Here is a 19,692-nt window from a genome sequence, read left to right as displayed (position 1 = left end):
ATTCGAGATGGTCAGATGAACCCGATAACGCCAAAGCTTGCGTCAGCCTTCCTGAATCACATGGCTTCGAAATAGTGCTTAGGAGATTGGATCCTTCTGCTATATCATGTGTCCGATTACGTTAAAAGCATCACACGTCAACGCGGACTGACGGCTCGTAATGGTTTGGTGGCTGTCATTGATTAGACAGGTTGTTTTGGCGCCAACTTGTGTAATAACCATAACATTATTGAACAATGTTTTTTGGGGGTCATATTAATAATGGTCACCAGTGGAAAGCGACGTTCTAAAGTGTGGGATTGTTTTGATCTTTTACTGACAAGTAAGAGTTGTGGTTAGTGAAGCATCAAAGCTCCGAATATGTTTCGACACAATTAGAAGGAAGGCCTCAACGCCCATCTCTACTGACAACCAGTGCTTCATGAATTGTGATTTTTACGAGCAACGCTCTGTTGAGCATTGTGACATAAATCAACCAGAACTGTGACAGTTAAAGCGCAACGTTTAAGCTAGTATGAACAAAATGTTGGCGCATTCCATGTTTGAGGTTGGAACAAAACCCAAAATAACAAGGATGCATCTTTTGTATTGATAACACATGCTTTGGCGGGAAAAATAATTAAGCGTAACGAAAATCCGTTGAAACATGAGCAAGGCAAGGCGTATTTTCAATGGACATGCATTGCCTTTGATGGGAACATTACGGCTGCGCTGGGCTGTGTGATCACGACCGTTGATGCAGATGTGTTTTCTTTTAAACAAGTTGAAAGCTTGCCACTTACTAGCACGATAGCAACGACAACAACAACAACAACAAAAAGAGTCATCAGCGCATTCTATATTACCATTAGCAGCTAGCTTTGTTGCGCCACCGATCACCCGCGGCGAAAGTCATCGTCCACAGAGTTTCACAATGGGTCGCTGTCTGTGCGTTTACCAGACATTCGTGTTTGGTCGGTGTAGTATCTTGAAGCATCAGTCTGATGGATCTTTTATTTTTTATTCACTTCATTTGCAGTTCGTAACCAGTCATGCTCACAATCATACTGAGGGACAAAAGTTAAATTGCTTCCTATTTTAACATTCATGCTCACGTTGTCATTATCATCTGCATGTTATCCTAATTTTAAGTTCAAATCAAAGAAGTTAAATTGAGTCTTTTTTTTTGTATGTGTCCTTAATCGTGGTGAAGATTGCACGACTGTCTGTGTCTTATGTGTTGTGTTGTGTTATTTTTGTTATTTTGACTTCAAAATGGTGCCGCGTGAGTGGCTGCCTTTCCAGCAGCTCCTATATTTTGTTGTTCTACTTCTTCCTTTCATAACTTTGCTGCTGTGAATTGGGAATTTCTCCATTGCGAGACTAATAAAGGTTTTCTTATCTTATCTTATCTTAATTTTCATCGTGATATACTTTTCAGTCAGATCACCCAGCCCGAGTTACAGGTATTGCTGGGTAAGCTTTTGTTGTATTGCCATTGATGTCGTATGTTACTAACATGTTTCCCTTGTCTTCGCTTTTGTCCTGTGTCTTGTCCTCCCTGTTTCCGGAGGTGTGGCTTCACCTTTATCGGTTTGTTATATCAGTGGTGGTGAGGACAGCTGTAATGGAAGCGGACCAGTATTGCCGTTGTGCCATCATCATGGAACCACTACTGTACTGTTGTTGATACAGCTATGACTGTGCTTGTTATTCTTTCGTTGCCAAACCCCTCTATCCTGTTTTCTCTATGTCTCTCGAGTCCAGTGGTTCTTGACCTTGCTCAAGGTATTGAACCCAACCAGTTCAAATGTATATTCATCGAAAACTTCATTCGTGGAAAAAAAAAAAATCTATCCTGTATTTTACAAATTCAAGACATTAAAACGCATTTATTAAAAAAGAGAAAAAAGTCAACATTTCAGGACATAAGCACACGTTTTTTAAAATTTTGCACAAAATGAACAGTGCATGACGTACTATCACGACAGTCACACGTTGACAACTAAGCTAACTAAATTTCCTGCAGCACTGATTGGATGAGCAATGTCATGTGATCATCTGCAGCCAGTGATGGCCAAGCGGGCGTGTCATAACTAATTGACATGTTGAGTCGGGTGTGTCACAACCTCCATGGCAGAGGCTCCGTCGAAGACCGATTCACCGAACCCCTGGGGTTCGATCAAACCCAGGTTAAGAACCACTGCTCTTCATCTCAAGCCAACCGGCGAAGGCAGAATGGTATGCATCAGACCCCGGGTTCTGATGAAGGTTTCTTTCTGAGAGGGAGTTATTCCTTGCCTCTGTCAACAAGTGCTTGCTCATGTGAGGCTAAACAGCTTCCTTAAATACATACACAGGTTATGTATAATGCATGACAAGTGTGGCTCCTTGATCTGCTTCATGTGTAAAGCGCCATAAGATAACTTGTCCTGTGAATTGGCACCACACTAGTAACATTAAACTTGGCAACCTCTAAACACAGCAGTGATTTAATCATACGAGACAATTTACAATGATAAATTGCTAAAGTCTCACCCTACAACATTAATGCAGTTTTATACCCTCTGTGCCCTTGCAGGCTTTTTCATGTTCTTCCTCAACATAATGTGAAAGACAATCTCTCTGTTGAGTCAAATATGGGACACTTCTGTCATCGCAAGAGCAATAGAGTGTAGTGGTGTGTGTGAGCTGCAACAGAAGACTGCCTGAATTTAATACTTTTTTTAGGGGGTGGACATTTTCGGAGATGCTGCAGAAAAACATTGTTGGCATTGTACTTCCAAATCAGCTTGTACAAAATCAGAGGGGATAGTGAGGGGTGGCAGCACAGGGAGAGAGGAGAGGGACCAGGACCGGTGCCATTGTGCTCTCCCTAATCTTGTTAATGGTATTGAAGCCCCTGGCAGGCAAACAAATGTTGTTTTATGAGATGGAGCCTCCTTTCCCCTGCAGACTGATTCACTCAGAGCAGTCTCGGGATGAAGTCCTCTTCACAAGTAAGGATGGATTCTCAGTTTAATAAGTGTGAAGGTTGAAAACACTGCTAATTTATGAATCATGGAAGCAATTATTTCACCGTTGGTGCTTAGTACAGTATAGGTTCAATATGCCCTGAAATTAATTAATCCTGTGCTCTCGAATGCTGCAGTCAGACTGATTGCAAACTGAGCAATTCTTGCAACACAATTACATATGAAGTCTGGATGCAAATTCGTTCCAGGCAGCATGATTGATGCATTTGAGGTGATGCGGGTGGATGCAAGCAAAAAAGAAGCAGGTTTTGAGAGTGGGGAGCCGATGTTGCCATCCAATTTTTTGTGATAATGTACATAAACTGCACACTAATCATCCCATCAGTCTCATTTTCACAAAAAGTATTTAAAAAATAAAATAAAGAAGGTAAATCTTTAAACTACGGTGGCGCGTGACCTGTGTCACCGGAAGTTGTTAGCGCTTAGCAGTCTCCAATTGCAGCTTGTGATCAGAGCTGTTGCACTATATCTTTTATCGTTATCATGATTCTCATTCAGAGTTTGTTTCATGTCCAATTCACCGAGGGCACGGGCAAAGCAAAGAAATCTAGCTACGATAGTTAACAGGCTGCAAAAGTGCGTCGTATGGCTACGTGTCAGGCTGTTGCTCATGATGGCGTGCGTATGTGTGTGCGCGTGTGCGGTAACGGGTCGATCGCGGGAGGTTGGTTGATCGATAAGTCGATCTTCGGTCCAAAAAGATTGTGCACCCCTGATTTAGACTAAGAGAATGTTCTGTCGACAACCCAAATGCAAATATCAACAGAGTATAACTGAATTTATAGATAGGCGCTCAAAACTCGTGTTCAAAGTCCCAATGAGATGCAGCACAAAGCGAATGTACAAGGAAAATATTTTTTTTATTTGGTGAGGGCAAGAATATCATTGCGCTCGACTGCACAGACAGACCGAAAGCCTGTCAACAGCAAAGCATAAATGCTGATTATTGTAGGAACTTGTTTTTCTGTCTTTATCCTTTCCAGCTTTGTTTCTCAGTAGGGTCACCCCAATCCGATCGATGTGATCGGAAATCAGGGGTAAGTGTGATTTTTCAGCTGATTGGTATCGGCTAAAAAGATCAGATTTTTAAATATTATTTTAATTCTACAATTTCATGTTTTAGTTCTTTACTTGATTTGAACCACTGCCGATTTACAGGCATATACATTATCTTTATAATAAATAAATAAATAAATAAGAAAGATAAGTGAGACAAGTGGGATGTGGTCTTTTTCTCCATTGAATTGCACCGCATAGGGATTGGATGTTGGGACTTGGTATTGGCTGAAACTCAAAATCAAGCGACTTGGACTCGGATTCAGGTGCAAAAAAATGTGATTGGGGCATCCCTACTTCTCGGTCCTGTTTTTGTAAAGATCGGGGGGGGGGGGGGAGATGCTAGTCTGGAAATTGAGGATTAGGACCGCAACCCAGTCAGAGAAAATATCTCCCATTAGTCTGAGTCTGCCATTATATATTTTGTCATACATATCTGCAGGGAATAAACCAGGAGAACTGGGACCGATGTTATATGAGCTTGACCCGGAGAAAATAGTTCCGTTTAGGTCAGCAGAAACTCCGGGCACATTAGGTGTGCAAATTCTACTGCAGTAGAAATTATACATGATGCTATAAAAGCAATTGAAATGCTTCCCAAACTATTGCAAGATTATCTCGTGAAAAACAGTATGAAGCACCCCACCAACCCCCACCCAATACAGCAACTGACCTCAAACGATAAAAATGAGCCAATTTATTTTGAGGTATTTACATCAGCATATGCTATGCAACTTAAAAGGCCACATTTTGTTTGAACCTTTTCCATTTTTCTTTTTAGCAAAGAATATTGGTCCATGTAACTGACAGGTCTGTTTTGTTGCCGAGGTACAGAATGTCCTATTATTGTACTTTGATTATTGAAACAAAAAGCGTTAAATGTCTGTCAGATTCAGATTTTGAGTTTGCCTGAAAAGGCCGCACACAAGGACAAAATTGTCAGTACCTTCCATAAAGCAAAGAAAATACATTGGACACGGATATAAGCTGAAATTGACAAAAGTTGTCAATAGTAGTCGAGGCAATAAATGTTTACTAAACACGAATTAAAACCAAGCGCTGCTTGTTTTTGTGGTCCAACTATATTTAGCTCAAAAATAAAGTAATGAAACTGGTCTGAGTGAATGGGATACGACCTTGAACTTAATATTTTGTTGCACAACCTTGTGAGGCAATTAAGATTAAGATATCCTTTATTTGTCCCGCAATGGGGAAATTTACAGTCAGAGTTCAGAAAGGAAACCACAAGGTAGGGAGAGGGGAAAAAAAACACGCTCGAACGATCCTCTTCTGAGGATAATTTAAGTCCAGGATAAAAAAAAGACCTTAGCACATAAATAAGCACATGACAGTTACAACAGGTCACAAGACATAACATGTAATGAGGGGGAGGATGAATGGGAAGGGGGGGGGGGGGGTCGCGTGGTGGGATGCCTCCAAGTGGCGCGAGGGGGGAACGCCGGGGCTCTTGGGCCCCAGTTGCGGCTAAATGCCCACCAGCCGGCGGGGGAGGAGGTGGGGCCTCACCGGAAGGTGAGGCGCCCAGGGCTCACCCCGCTGGAACGGAGGAAAGTGGGAGTAGCCGCCCCACAACCCTCCTTAAACAAAAATCAGGCGAGGGCCCTTCCGAGGCCCGCACTGAGTGTGAACCTCGCGGGGCACCAGCGAGAGTCGTACCGGGTGTGGGACCCGGGAGGGGGGGCAAGTCCCTGACGGGGGCCGATTGCCCAGGAAGGAAGGAAGGAGGGGGGGGGGGGGGGGTGACCGCGACGCGGCACTTCTGACCAGCTGCACGGACCACCTTGCGCTCCGCAGATCGTACCATGTCACGGGGGAAAAGAATCGGAGCGATGAAGACGGTGATAATAAGGATGTGTATGCGCGTGTGATTGTCTAGTTGTGTATGTGTATGCGTGTACAGGCCACAACTGCTTCGTCAAGGTCTGCTCATGAAGACAGTCCTGGCTTATCAGTCCATGGCCGAGAAGGAGGGGGGTGATGGTGGGGGGCACTAGCTTCCATGCATACTTCCATCCAGGGGAAAGGGTCCAGATAGCGTTGTTTGTTTTGGAGGGACGGCCGCCAACAATTTCAGGTGGCCTTGAGTCCATGGCTGCATCCCTTCACTGGCGCCGATCAGCCAAATCCTCAATTCCTTTTCGAAGCGAGAATTCCAACTTCTCCATGTTGTTGTCGATCGTACGGAGACGCTCCAGAAACGCAATTGCGGTTGAGCTCAGTCACCGCTTGAATCTGAGTGTTGGACATTCGCGCTAGACCATCGAGAATGACCGGCAGCTTCTTCACTTCCAATAAAGCTGCTCCCATCGGTTGGATTTTGCGATAGAACAGGAAACTACTAACACCAAACTGCAGCATACCTGCTATCAGAAGGTTGATAATGTAGATGTCTTCCTCCTCCTCAACGGACAGTATTGATAGGCACACCATTCTCCGCTTCCTCCATGGATCTAGGGTGTGCCCAGCAGCAAATGTCCCGAGGGGCAAGCAGGCTCCCCACTGCCTGCCCTTCTTGTCGAGAAAATCTTGTCGATTGCATCAAGAGACCAGCCCACCAATTCCATGGTTTGTTTTTTAGGATGAAAAAAATACGGCGGAGGCTAGGAAAAGACAGCACAAGGACAGCACATAGACTGAGGGGCGAGCAAGGAGGGGTGGGAGGTGAGGGGCGGCGGGGGGGGGGGGGGACAGGAGCAGGAGCAGAGCAAAAAAGCGTCCGCCTTCGTCGGGAGCCAAGCAGAAAAGCAAAAATCACCAGCAGCACCACCACCACCAATCACCGCAATCAAGCAATTCCTCGAACTCTCAATGAGATTTACGCACCTTTCGACAGTTATTATTTCACCAAACAGAGAACCGGATCAGGCACACACAAGCCATCAGAGTGATAGGTGCATATTCAGAGCCGCGCCTTTTGGGCTGCCTTGCTCAAACGCACGTTGACAGTGGCCAGGAAGCAGACCGACGTCTCTGCAGCATTTAGTTGCTGTCTTTTTAATTTGGGACGCAGTGAGTTGGGAACGGCGACCCCCCTGGCTTCCAAAGCCAACTCCCCACAGATGTGCTACTAGCGTACTGGAGCTAACTGCTCCAGCTGTCTGATTTGAGTGACAAAAGGGTACCAAGGTGTTGGTGTTTTGAGTTTACAGCAAAAATGAAAGACTTGGCTTGACTTGGCAGTGGTGCTTTATGAGATAAGCTAGAACACAATGCCATCCATCCATCATCTACCGCTTATCCGGGGCCGGGTCGCGGGGGCAACAGCTTTAGCAGGGAAGCCCAGACTTCCCTCTCCCTAGCTACTTCTTCCAGCTCTCCCCGGGGGATCCCGAGACGTTCCCAGGCCAGCTGGGTGACATAGTCTCTCCAGCGTGTCCTGGGTCTTCCTCGGGGTCTCCTCCCGGTGGGACATGCCCGGAACACCTCACCAGGGAGGCGCTCAGGGGGCAACCGAATCAGATGCCCAAGCCACCTCATCTGGCTCCTCTCGATGTGGAGGAGAAGCGGCTCGACTCTGAGCCCCTCCCGGATGACCGAGCTTCTCACCTTATCTCTAAGGGAGAGCCCGGACACCCTGCGGAGGAAACTCATTTCGGCCGCTTGTAACCGGGATCTCGTTCTTTCGGTCACGACCCATAGCTCGTGACCATAGATGAGGGTTGGAACGTAGATCGACCGGTAAATTGAGAGCTTCGCCCTTTGGCTCAGCTCCTTCTTCACCACGACAGACCGATACAACGTCCGCATCACAGCAGACGCTGCACCGATCCGCCTGTCGATCTCCCGCTCCCTCCTGCCCCCACTCGTGAACAAGACCCCAAGATACTTGAACTCCTCCACTTGGGGCAAGATCTCCTCCCCGACCCGTAGGGGACACTCCACCCTTTTCCGACTGAGGACCATGGTTTCAGATTTGGAGGTGCTGATCTTCATCCCAACCGCTTCACACTCGGCTGCGAAACGCTCCAGTGAGAGTTGGAGAGACCCGTTTGAAGGAGCCAACAGCACCACATGATCTGCAAAAAGCAGGGATGCAATACTGAGGCCCCCAAAACGGATCCCCTCAACGCTTCGGCTGCGCCTAGAAAATCTGTCCATAAAGGTTATGAACAGAATCGGCGACAAAGGGCAGCCTTGGCGGAGTCCTACCCCCACTGGAAACGATTCCGACTTACTGCCGGCAATGCGGACCAAACTCTGACATCGGTGGTATAGTGACCGAACAGCCCGTATCAGGGGGTTCGGTACCCCATACCCACGAAGCACCCCCCACAGAACTCCCCGAGGGACACGGTCAAACGCCTTCTCCAAGTCCACAAAACACATGTAGACTGGTTGGGCGAATTCCCACATACCCTCGAGGACCCTGCTAAGGGTGTAGAGCTGGTCCACTGTTCCACGGCCGGGACGAAAACCACACTGCTCCTCCTCAATCTGAGGCTCGACTTCCTGACGGACCCTCCTCTCCAGCACCCCTGAATAGACCTTACCAGGGAGGCTGAGGAGTGTGATCCCTCTGTAGTTGGAACACACCCTCCGGTCCCCCTTTTTAAAAAGAGGGACTACCACCCCGGTCTGCCAATCCAGAGGCACTCTCCCTGTTGACCACGCGATGTTGCAGAGGCGTGTCAACCAGGACAGCCCCACAACATCCAGAGCCTTGAGGAACTCCGGGCGGATCTCATCCACCCCCGGGGCCTTGCCACCGAGGAGCTTTTTAACCACATCGGTGACTTCAACCACAGAGATAGGAGAGCCCACCTCAGAGTCCCCAGGCTCTGCTTCCTCCAAGGAAGGCGTGTTGGTGGAGTTGAGGAGGTCTTCAAAGTACTCTGCCCACCGATTCACAACGTCCCGAGTCGAAGTCAGCAGCGCCCCATCCCCACTGTACACAGTGTTAGTGGTGCACTGCTTCCCCCTCCTGAGACGTCGGATGGTGGACCAGAATTTCCTCGAAGCCGTCCGGAAGTCGGCGTCCATGGCCTCACCGAACTCTTCCCACGCTCGGGTTTTTGCCTCGGCGACCACCGAAGCTGCCTTCCGCTTGGCCAGTCGATACCCGTCAGCTGCCTCTGGGGTCCCACAGGCCATAAAGGCTCGATAGGACTCCTTCTTCAGCTTGACGGCATCCCTTACTGCTGGTGTCCACCAGCGAGTACGGGGGTTGCCGCCACGACAGGCACCAACCACCTTACGGCCACAACTCAGATTGGCCGCCTCAACAATAGAGGCACGGAACATGGTCCACTCGGGCTCAATGTCCCCCGCCTCCCCCGGAACATGGGAAAAGCTCTGTCGGAGGTGGGAGTTGAAACTCCTTCTGACAGGGGATTCCGCCAGACGCTCCCAACAAACCCTCACAATACGTTTGGGTCTGCCAGGACGGACCGGCATCTTCCCCCACCATCGGAGCCTACTCACCACCAGGTGGTGATCAGTTGACAGCTCCGCCCCTCTCTTCACCCGAGTGTCCAGAACATGCGGCCGCAAATCCGATGATACAACTACAAAGTCGATCATCGAACTGCGGCCTAGGGTGTCCTGGTGCCAAGTGCACATATGGACACCCTTATGCTTGAACAAGGTGTTCGTTATGGACAATCCGTGGCGAGCACAGAAGTCCAATAACAAAACACCACTCGAGTTCTGATCGGGGGGGCCGTTCCTCCCAATCACGCCCCTCCAGGTCTCACTGTCATTGCCCACGTGAGCATTGAAGTCCCCCAGCAGAACAAGGGAGTCCCCAGCAGGAGTACTCTCCAGCACACCCTCCAAGGACTCCAAAAAGGGTGGGTATGCTGAGCTGCTGTTTGGTGCATATGCACAAACAACAGTCAGGACCCGTCCGCCCACCCGAAGGCGGAGGGAGGCAACCCTCTTGTCTACCGGTGTGAACCCCAATGTACAGGCACTGAGCCGGGGGGCAATGAGTATGCCCACACCTGCTCTGCGCCTCTCACCTTGAGCAACTCCAGAGTGGAAGAGAGTCCAACCCCTCTCGAGAGAACTGGTACCAGAACCCAGGCTGTGTGTGGAGGCAAGTCCGACTATATCCAGTCGGAAATTCTCTGCCTCACACACCAGCTCGGGCTCCTTCCCTGCCAGAGAGGTGACATTCCATGTCCCAAGAGCTAGCTTCTGCAGCCGAGGATCGGACCGCCAGGGTCCCCGCCTTTGGCTGCCGCCCAGCTCACATTGCACCCGACCCCTTTGGCCCCTCTCATGGGTGGTGAGCCCATGGGAAGGGGGACCCACGTTGCCTCTTCGGGCTGTGCCCGGCCGGGCCCCATGGGTGTAGGCCCGGCCACCAGGCGCTTGCCAACGAGCCCCACCTCCAGGCCTGGCTCCAGAGGGGGGCCCCGGTGACCCGCGTCCGGGCAAGGGAAACCTTGGTCCATATATTTTTGTCATCATAAGGGTTCTTTGAGCCGTGCTTTGTCTGGCCCCTCACCTAGAACCTGTTTGCCATGGGTGACCCTGCCAGGGGCATAAAGCCCCAGACAACTTAGCTCCTAGGATCATTGGGACACACAAACCCCTCCACCACGGTAAGGTGACGACTCACGGAGAACACAATGCAATTAGGCACATTTTTCGCGGAGAACAAAGCTGCCTGTTTACTGATTTCCAAACACAAAATGCAGGCAGTGGCCATTCAACCAACCTGGATCACAGAATTACACTGCATGGCCGAAATTCAAGTGGCTTAAGCTTTGCATGCAACAACTGAGGCCTGATCTACTAAGATCCCAAACAGCGCGCTCTAAATTGCGTGCTGACACAAGACAGACTGATGAGCTATTTTAAGAACAGACCCATGCGGTCGGTGGGGGCACCAGGTTGGTGTGGGAGCTGGTGTGGGAGCTGATTCGAGACTCAAGTTCATAGTTGATATCCCCCAAGCAAACTACAGCACAACAGTCTTATTTTTTTCCTCCTTTCGTGGTGACTTCAGGTAGCGCTTCAGATAAGCAACACGCACACTCTCCTGGGACGACTGAGCAGTTTTTATTCAGGAGAGAAGGGAGTAGATCAACTTCTGCATTGGTTTGCATGCGCAATCAAGTTGATGCCCTATTTTTGCACACACATATCTTTCGTAAATGGTGCCCTTGGTCTCTTAAAAATGAAAAAGCCAAAGGGATCCAATCCAATCCAATCCAAAACATGAAAGCAAGACATACTGTACGTTGCAGCTGTTGGAGGACTTAAGTTATCTTATTTATGATTCTGGGTCGATAACGCGAAGACAATTTGACCCATTTTGTTATGCAGTTTATAAAGACAAACTGCAAATAGCAGGAAAGTAAAATCATGAAATGCATGCAACGTGATTTTCACCTCATCATCATCGGTCACGGCTCAAGCCACCAGTCAAGGTTTCCTTTGATATAGGGGCATTTTTACAGTGCGGTGCATCAAGGTATGGTTCCACAGCAACCAAGGCCCAACTCGGGAACGACCTCTGAGCGGTGTTGGGCGTGCCTTCGGGCTACGAACAGTTCCCAGTCAACGGCCGACAACTGGCTCTGCAGGTACTCGGGTCACTGCTGCTTTGGGAGCCGCTTTGGGACCCAGTTGGAGGTCACTCAACAACAACAACAGCAGCAACCAACAAGGGGCTACACACGACGCATCTTCTTTCTCACACGTAGGCCTTGAAAGGCTTTCATGCATTTTTTGGCACGATAAGAACACCCTTAGCGAACACTCATTCTATGAAGTGTCCCCCCCGCCCCCCACAATTCTGGCTGTCCGTCCGTCTTGCTCCACTATTAATTATGCAGCCTTATCAGTGTGGCCCATGCCTGCTGTGGGGAGCAGGGTGGGGTGGGGGAGGCAGACTACATCAAGTGCAGGCATACCATCTGTGGTATTTCTTGTCCCACCAAAGATCCAAGGACAATCTCAAGAGTTTCATGAACCTGCCATGCATGTTTTTGGAATGTGGAAGTGAGTTGTAATTAATGCATCTGAAGCACGTTAGTGCATCACAGAGAATCGTCTTTTCGGAGAGATGTATGCAAGATAGAAATCGGGTTGACGTAGCTGATGATTTGTTGCTCCTTGAATTTAACTTTGAGAATTTGGGCCTTTTGACAGCTTTTACATGTTCCATATTAATAAAACATGACAAAAGCTATAGCCGTGCAAGATCAAATTGAATCATAAAGTGGGTTTATGACACTGAGTGTTCGCTAAGGGCGTTCTTATCGTGCCAAAAAATGCATGAAAGCCTTTCAAGGCCTACGTGTGAGAAAGAAGATGCGTCATGTGTGTAGCCCCTTGTTGGTTGCTGTTGTTGTTGTTGTTGAGCGACCTCCAACTGGGTCCCAAAGCGGCTCCTAAAGCTGCAGCAACCCGGGTATCCTGCAGACCCAGTTGTCGGCCGTTGACTGGGAACTGTTCGTAGCCCGAAGGCACGCCCAACACCGCTCGGAGGTCGTTCCCGAGTTGGGCGTTGGTTGCTGTGGAACCATATCTTGATGCACCGCACTGTAAAAATGCCCCTATATCAAAGGAAACCTTGACTGGTGGCTTGAGCCGTGACCGATGATGATGAGGTGAAAATCACGTTGTCATACATCAGAATTACATTGATCAACTTATTAAATGTGTGAATGAAATGTAGTATTTATTATGAATATGAGAAAATTGATATAAAAATATGCAAGAGTGAGTATGTATATATGAACCGAGAGCTGTATAGAGACATTCGTACAGTACACATAAGGATAAAAGCATTGATGATATGTTGATTTTTCTTTTATTTTTGTATTGAAAAACGATCAACTCATATATTGCTACAGAACAAGGGGTAGGACTAGATACGTTTCTTACTTCCTCCTCCTCCTTTGAACATAGAATTGTGATGATGACAGTTTTTTTCCTTTTCCTTTTTACAATTTTTGCTTGCTTTCACTTTTGTCAATTTATTGTTGTATTGTGTTTTATTTGTTCAATAAAAATAAACAAACAAACGGTGATGGGTCCAGCAACCAATGCGCCGAGATCACAGAGCAATGCCCGTACCGCTTTAAGACGATCATGTGACCGATGCATGAACTGCGTCGACTTGGCAAAAACCCACCAAACTGTGTTTATAAGGAAGCGCATCTGTCAAGGCGATGCAACTGCTGAAACGAGTCAAAACTCACGGGTGCTTGATGTGTTTGCCGATCACGGAACGGGCCCAGAAATGGAAATTTGTCTGCCATGTGGGACCATTTTGATGTCTCAACACAGCGTCGACACAGTATGTCGTTGTGTCAACACTCTTCATGACGCCTCATCAACCCATCACTGAGTCAAATCACTCCACAATTGTTTCATTCCTGAATCGTATTGTACCAAGTATCAAGAATTGTATTAAATCATCTTTTGTGCAGAGATGCACACCCTGAGTGGCCACCGATGACGGACATACACACACGCACAGAATTGGAAAATAAACGTTTGCAGCTTTGCAATGCATGAGGCTCCCTCATGCACACATAAATTAAGAAAGCCCTGTAAGTTAAGAGCCTCATACAATAATTTGTTGGCAGGAAATGTGATAGCAGTTCTTTCTGAACTCAGAACATGAAATTAATTAGACACTAGCGATGTCCCGATCGATTTTATATATATATATTTTTTGCGCCCAAGTCTGAGACACCTGATTTTGAGGATCTCATGATACTGATAAGTACCAATCCCTAATTTCGGCAATGTATTAAAGAGGGGGAAATTGTTTGTTTGTTTTTTTTAACAAAAGTGAGACATTTAAACGATTTTTCTTTTTTTTGGGGGGGGGGGGGTTCAGGTGGTCTGTTAAATTACCCGTGTTAAACGCATGTCCATCCCTATTGCCAAGCAAAATGCTCAATTATCAATTTGACTATGATGCTAGCTTCCTGTGAAAACTACCACAATGTCCCTCCCACTGGCTGTCTTTACTTCTCCAATATATGTACACACACACACACACACACACACGATTGAAATCCATTTTCAAGTGTATCTGGATGGAGGCACTCCATGTTCCGTTCATCATAATTACCATAGAGACTGAGCCTGAAGCTAAACTCATCCCCCCCACCCCACCAGTGGGAAACCGACAATTCTGTCTGCCATCGTCACTGTGGCAACCGAGGCAACACCTTTACTCACGTCACCTGGGAGCATGAATTTCATCATTGTGTGTCTGTGTAATCTGTACGGCACCAGATCACTTCAAGCAAACAGTTTAACACAGATACACAGACGCAGCCGATTATTCGCTCACAATCAGGTTGTTCAGGTAACACTTGATGTGTCGATTGAGCTGCAAATGTACGGTACTGTGGCTGTGCATGTAAACACACTGGCTCACAAAAAGACAAGGGCACTCAATTATGTGTTGCATTTAGGACTCTCTGTAAAGAATCAGACTTCCCATTTTAAAACTCCGCTCAAGTCTTGCTGGTCCCTCTCTTTGAAATGACCTTCCGCTAAACATTAAGCAAAACCCCTCTCTGTCTACTTTTAAAACACATTTTTATTCTACGGCTTTTGTTTCAGCATGACTCAGCATCGAACATTCATCCATTCATTTTCTGAACCGCTTTTTCTTCACAAGGGTCAAGGGCGTGCTGGAGCCTATCCCAGCTGTCTTTGGGCAGTAGGTGGGGTCCACCCTGAACCGGTTGGCAGCCAACCGCGGTCAGCATCTGATAGTTAGTGAAAATGAATAAATGAGGGGGATGAACGCACGACTCAACTCAACTTTATTTATAGAGCATTTTTAAACAACCGTGAGTGCATACAAAGCACTGTACATGTTGTAAAAATGTGTTTAAAAATAACACACAAAAACAGGAAATGAGTCTGTGTACCTCCAGCCTCTTGCCCAGACCTCAGATGGAAGGCTGAAGCTGCCCCGTGATCATGAAAAAGATATGTGGTACAGAAAATGATGGATGGTATTTCAAACCAGATCAAACCTGTCAATTCAGCATGGGTGGGAATCTCAAACTGGCAGTGGTACCATACTTGATACATATGGAAACACTTCAGACCGTTCTAAAACAGGTCTAGTAAGGCAATCATAAACCATCTGGAATACCAGAGGAACAATCCTGCAACATTTAGGGAACAGAGAGTCTAGTCAAGGAATTTGTCATTGTTCTGGCTGTGTATATTATTTGTGTAGCCATGTGAGAGCAAGCTTTATGATTCCAAATAAATAAATAAATGAATGAATGAATGAATGAATGAATGAATGGTTATTGGGATGTTGCAATTGAATGCCCGACCAAATTTGTGGGATCTTTCGCCAGAGGCTCAGTCATGATACAGTTTGTGACAACACATACGATATTTGTCATAAATAGCCACCACATTTTTTTCCTGCATATAAAATTGCTCGATAAGTTTTGACATTATGACAACTATTATCTGACCAGCGCCATTTTTAACTTTATTACTTCAGAGTGGAGGCTGTAAAACAGTTTGAAGTCGCTCCTAGAGTACCGGTAGTTCGGAAAAAGCGGCATGGATCAACAAGGGAGAAGAAGAATGGTAGCTTTTCTTACAGGTAACTGTGTCTTTTGTAACCAAGCACAAATGGGAAAAAGTTGAGTCCGTGACTACAAGAGCAATGTTTTGAATTGGCACCGCGGACGAGTAGAAAGTGTTGTGACAATCGCTAGTTTCCAGCCCCAGGATCACAGAATTAATCTGACAGTCTTTGTTTGAAAAGACCATCTCAACGTTGTACCTGTGCTCCTTTTCATATTGTGGACAAAGAACACTGCTCAACGAGCACACTGAATTTTGTGCTCAAATGCTTGCATTGCGACAAACCATCAGAGAAGATTCGCCAGGTGCCAGTTTATATCCCGCGTCCTGATCATATGGTTACCATGCAGTGGCAATTCTGTTGTTTGGCTTGTGCCACTACGAATAAGACTGTGCTCAACCTCTTAACAAAATGCAATCAACTTTATCACTGTGGAGATCCTGATACGCCTCAGAGCATTTGCACTTGCTCCTTGCCTCGTGTCTGAAGCGACAAAGTTCGGAGAGTAGCTAAACATGTGACTGCACCTTGTGACTGGCCTCTCTGTGATGTCATCCAACCATCCTGCTACATGAGTCGGGAGTGGGCTTGCAATGTGTTCCCTTCTAAGATGCAATTCTCACGTTAAGTCTGTAACTTGGATAGAAGGTGGACTTGGAAACGAACCATGCCGTTCTGCATCGTTTTTCATCTATTATAACGTTTGAGAAATCGAGAGAAACCAAAATCGAAACTACAATTCAAACTGAGGGTGTTCCGATGGTCCAGTGGTTAGCGTGTTGACCTCACAGTGCGGAGGTCGTGGGTTTGATCCCGGCTCAGGCCTTCCTGTGTGGAGTTTACATGTTCTCCCCGGGCCTGTGTGGGTTTTCTCCGGGTACTCTAGTTTCCTCCCACATTCCAAAAGCATGCATGCATAGCAGGCTGATTGAACACTCCGAATTGTCGTTAGGTGTGAGTGTGAGCGCAAATGGTTGCTCGTCTGTGTGTGCCCTGCGATTGGCTGCCAACCGGTTCAGGGTGTCCCCCGCCTACTGCCCAAAGAAAACTGGGATAGACTCCAGCACCCCTCGCAACCCTTGTGAGGGTAAAGCGGTTCGGAGAATGGATGGAATTCAAACTGATATTAATTGTCCAACCCTAGAGCCAAGCATCAATACTATCAGAGATGAAAGTGGACTTTCCTGAAAATTCAGGGGAAAAAAAATCTCTTTATATACAGTATATACATAAATATATATACACACACACACACACACACACACACCTGGCCGATCACGTATGAATTAGTTTACACAAAACGCTATTCAAATACTCGACATTCAATGATTAATCTTCCTTTTGTGTGCACACATGCACCCTTTGTAGCTTCCGTTCTCGCCAAAATTTCGAAATCTCCGAGATTTGGCAAGGCGAGGGTATTACTGTTGTGGCGACGCCACTCAAGCAAAGCGCGCCTCAGCAGTAGATAGTCCGCTGCTCTCTGCTGTGCGTGCGTCAGCGCGAACATGTACGCAAGCGCGTCTTTTGATTTCAACCAATCAGCGCCGACGCAACCGACGTCACACACGACAACAGCTAAGCTAAGCTAGCCGAGACGACACTCAAAGTCGGACGGACACATTTTTTCTGCCAATCTGTGTGTTTTCCTTTTTGTCCAAATATATTTTTTACGACAACAACTGTCTTGTCCACAGTGTCTTTTATTCGCTCCACTGGGGTTTACCAAGTGTGTTTATAAAGAGACGAAAATCTATTCACTGTTACTAGTGGTAGTGCCTCAACATGGCTTCGCTCGTGAAAGCCAAACAACGAACTCAAACGCGCGTTTGTTCAATGTTGTCAGCTAATATCCGGATTAATTTTAGGCAATTTTTCTTCAATTCTCCGGAGAAATTTTCATAAAAATTTGAAAAACCGGAATTCCAGGAAAATCCAGAGGACTTTCATCTCTGCACTATAAAGGCATGGCCGCACCATCATCTGGACGTGAAAGGGCAGACAGGCTGAAGCGCGCACAGCCGCCGTCTGTGCTGAGTAAGGAGGCAGATCGGTACAACTCACTTCACAATTATTAATAACATCTGGCACTAACAGCTGCCTACTCGCCAGCTGGGAAATGAAGGGCATGCTCGGGCAGCACACTGCTGACATTTACAGGTGGTTGACACACTCTGAAAGTGATGAATGACGCTACTGGCGGACAAGAAGCAGGATGTAATGGACATTTTGGGCCCAGTAGAGCACATTATTGAGGCTTCTTGCTTGATATTAGTCCCACTAATTCGTGTCAAAAAGAAAAAAAAGGAAGACAGGCTGGAGTACAACTTTTCCAAATTAACCATTGGAATCAGATTTTGAGTGTGTTAAAATCATCACGAAACTAAAGCATTTTGATGTACAAATGGACGATCTCATCGGCCCTCATCGTATCCACGCCGGAAAAAAGTAAACAACAGCTGTGATTCATTTCACTTTTTTTTTTTTAATTCAAATTGTTTCCATATATTTCTTTGTTCAGATCAAGTGGACTTTCTAATTATGGTCATCTGTTTATGGTCAATGTGTATTTCTTTACTCAAATCAAATGTAAACAAGATATCCTCTGCGGACGCATAAGAATCGAGGTGAAAAAAAAAAGAAATGTTACTAATGACAGTGGATAGGTGCATGCCTAATAGTACACCTTCAAGCTTGCAGGAATTGTTTTAAAAGGCTTTAGGCCTCGTGACAAAACAGCAGGTGCAATTTGTGCCATGCTTAGCTGCTCTCATGGATTTTACAGGCTTGAACGTTAGTGTAAGTAAGTACAGTAAGTAAATAAATAAATAACACTATTACAAAGCATTGTAAATAGTTGGTCACAATTTCCAAACAGAAAAAGATACAGACGGACAAAAAAGATGGGAATAAAATTCAAAATTTCTTGACCACATTTCTTTTGTCAATGTCTTCAACCGATAGGCAATATACAGAGGCTAAGTACGGTAAGCAAGCTACCAGACATCAAAACTTAATGAGAGGCACGACATGTGATCAGCCCGACAGAAATAAATGTTATTGTCGCTGTCACTTTTTAAATCGAGAACCATTTCCACATTACACTATCATTGTGGCATATCACAGGAAAATTAACCTGCTCACATTGATGCAAACACGATTCACTTTGAAATGTTCAAACAATTACCCGTAACTTCATTTATAAACAAGAGCAATAATGTCTTGACATAGTTTTGACCTGTTGTTGACCTGGGACAAAATTCATGTTGTTGTCAAAAGGTATGATGGAAAAGTTTCAAACTAAATTAGTTTCCTGTGATTTTGACACGGGCGGCCCGGTAGTCCAGTGGTTAGCACGTCGGCTTCACAGTGCAGAGGTACCGGGTTCGATTCCAGCTCCGGCCTCCCTGTGTGGAGTTTGCATGTTCTCCCCGGCCCTGCGTGGGTTTTCTCCGGGTGCTCCGGTTTCTTCCCACATTCCAAAAAACGTGCATGTCAGGCTGATTGGACGCTCTAAATTGTCCCTAGGTGTGAGTGTGGGCGTGGATGGTTGTTCGTCTCTGTGTGCCCTGCGATTGGCTGGCAACTGATTCAGGGTGTCCCCCGCCTACTGCCCGGAGATGGCTGGGATAGGCTCCAGCACCCCCCGCGACCCTTGTGAGGATCAAGCGGTTCGGAAAATGGATGGATGGATGATTTTGACACACACAAATGCAGGCATCCAACTCCTAAGATGTCCATGACCACAACGTACGTAAGGTGTGTCCACCGGGGAAAGCAACTTCCTGGGGCTGTGCGTTTTTCTCAGGGCACAAACAAGCCTAAACATGCTTTTTAAGAACGACACGTCTTTTCGAGTTGGGTTTAATTGTGATTCTCTCATTATTTCGATCCTTGAGGTTTTTTCCGGGCTCAGAGAGTAAAGAGTGTTCATGCGTCATGTAAGCGAAGGATTAGGAACAAAGACACTGCCCTGCTTTAGGTGCAGCCCAAATGATTCATTCCACGGGAACTGTTTACAAGGGGCGTGTAGACGCAGGGATATGGAAGTGGAGAAAT

The 19,692-nt window shown here is 46.6% G+C and overlaps 1 protein-coding gene across 2 annotated transcripts in view; it reads right to left on the bottom strand.

Annotated features, from left to right (window-relative positions):
- Positions 1 to 19,692, bottom strand: part of appa (amyloid beta (A4) precursor protein a) — a 39,002-nt gene that overhangs the window by 15,531 nt on the left and 3,779 nt on the right. The gene's annotated exons all lie outside the window — the stretch shown is intronic.

This window comes from Hippocampus guttulatus, chromosome 1 (genome assembly GCF_054856545.1).
Source record: "Hippocampus guttulatus isolate MCC_2025c chromosome 1, RoL_Hgut_1.0, whole genome shotgun sequence".
Lineage (NCBI taxonomy): Eukaryota > Metazoa > Chordata > Actinopteri > Syngnathiformes > Syngnathidae > Hippocampus > Hippocampus guttulatus.
This window is presented reverse-complemented; position numbering and strand designations above follow the sequence as displayed.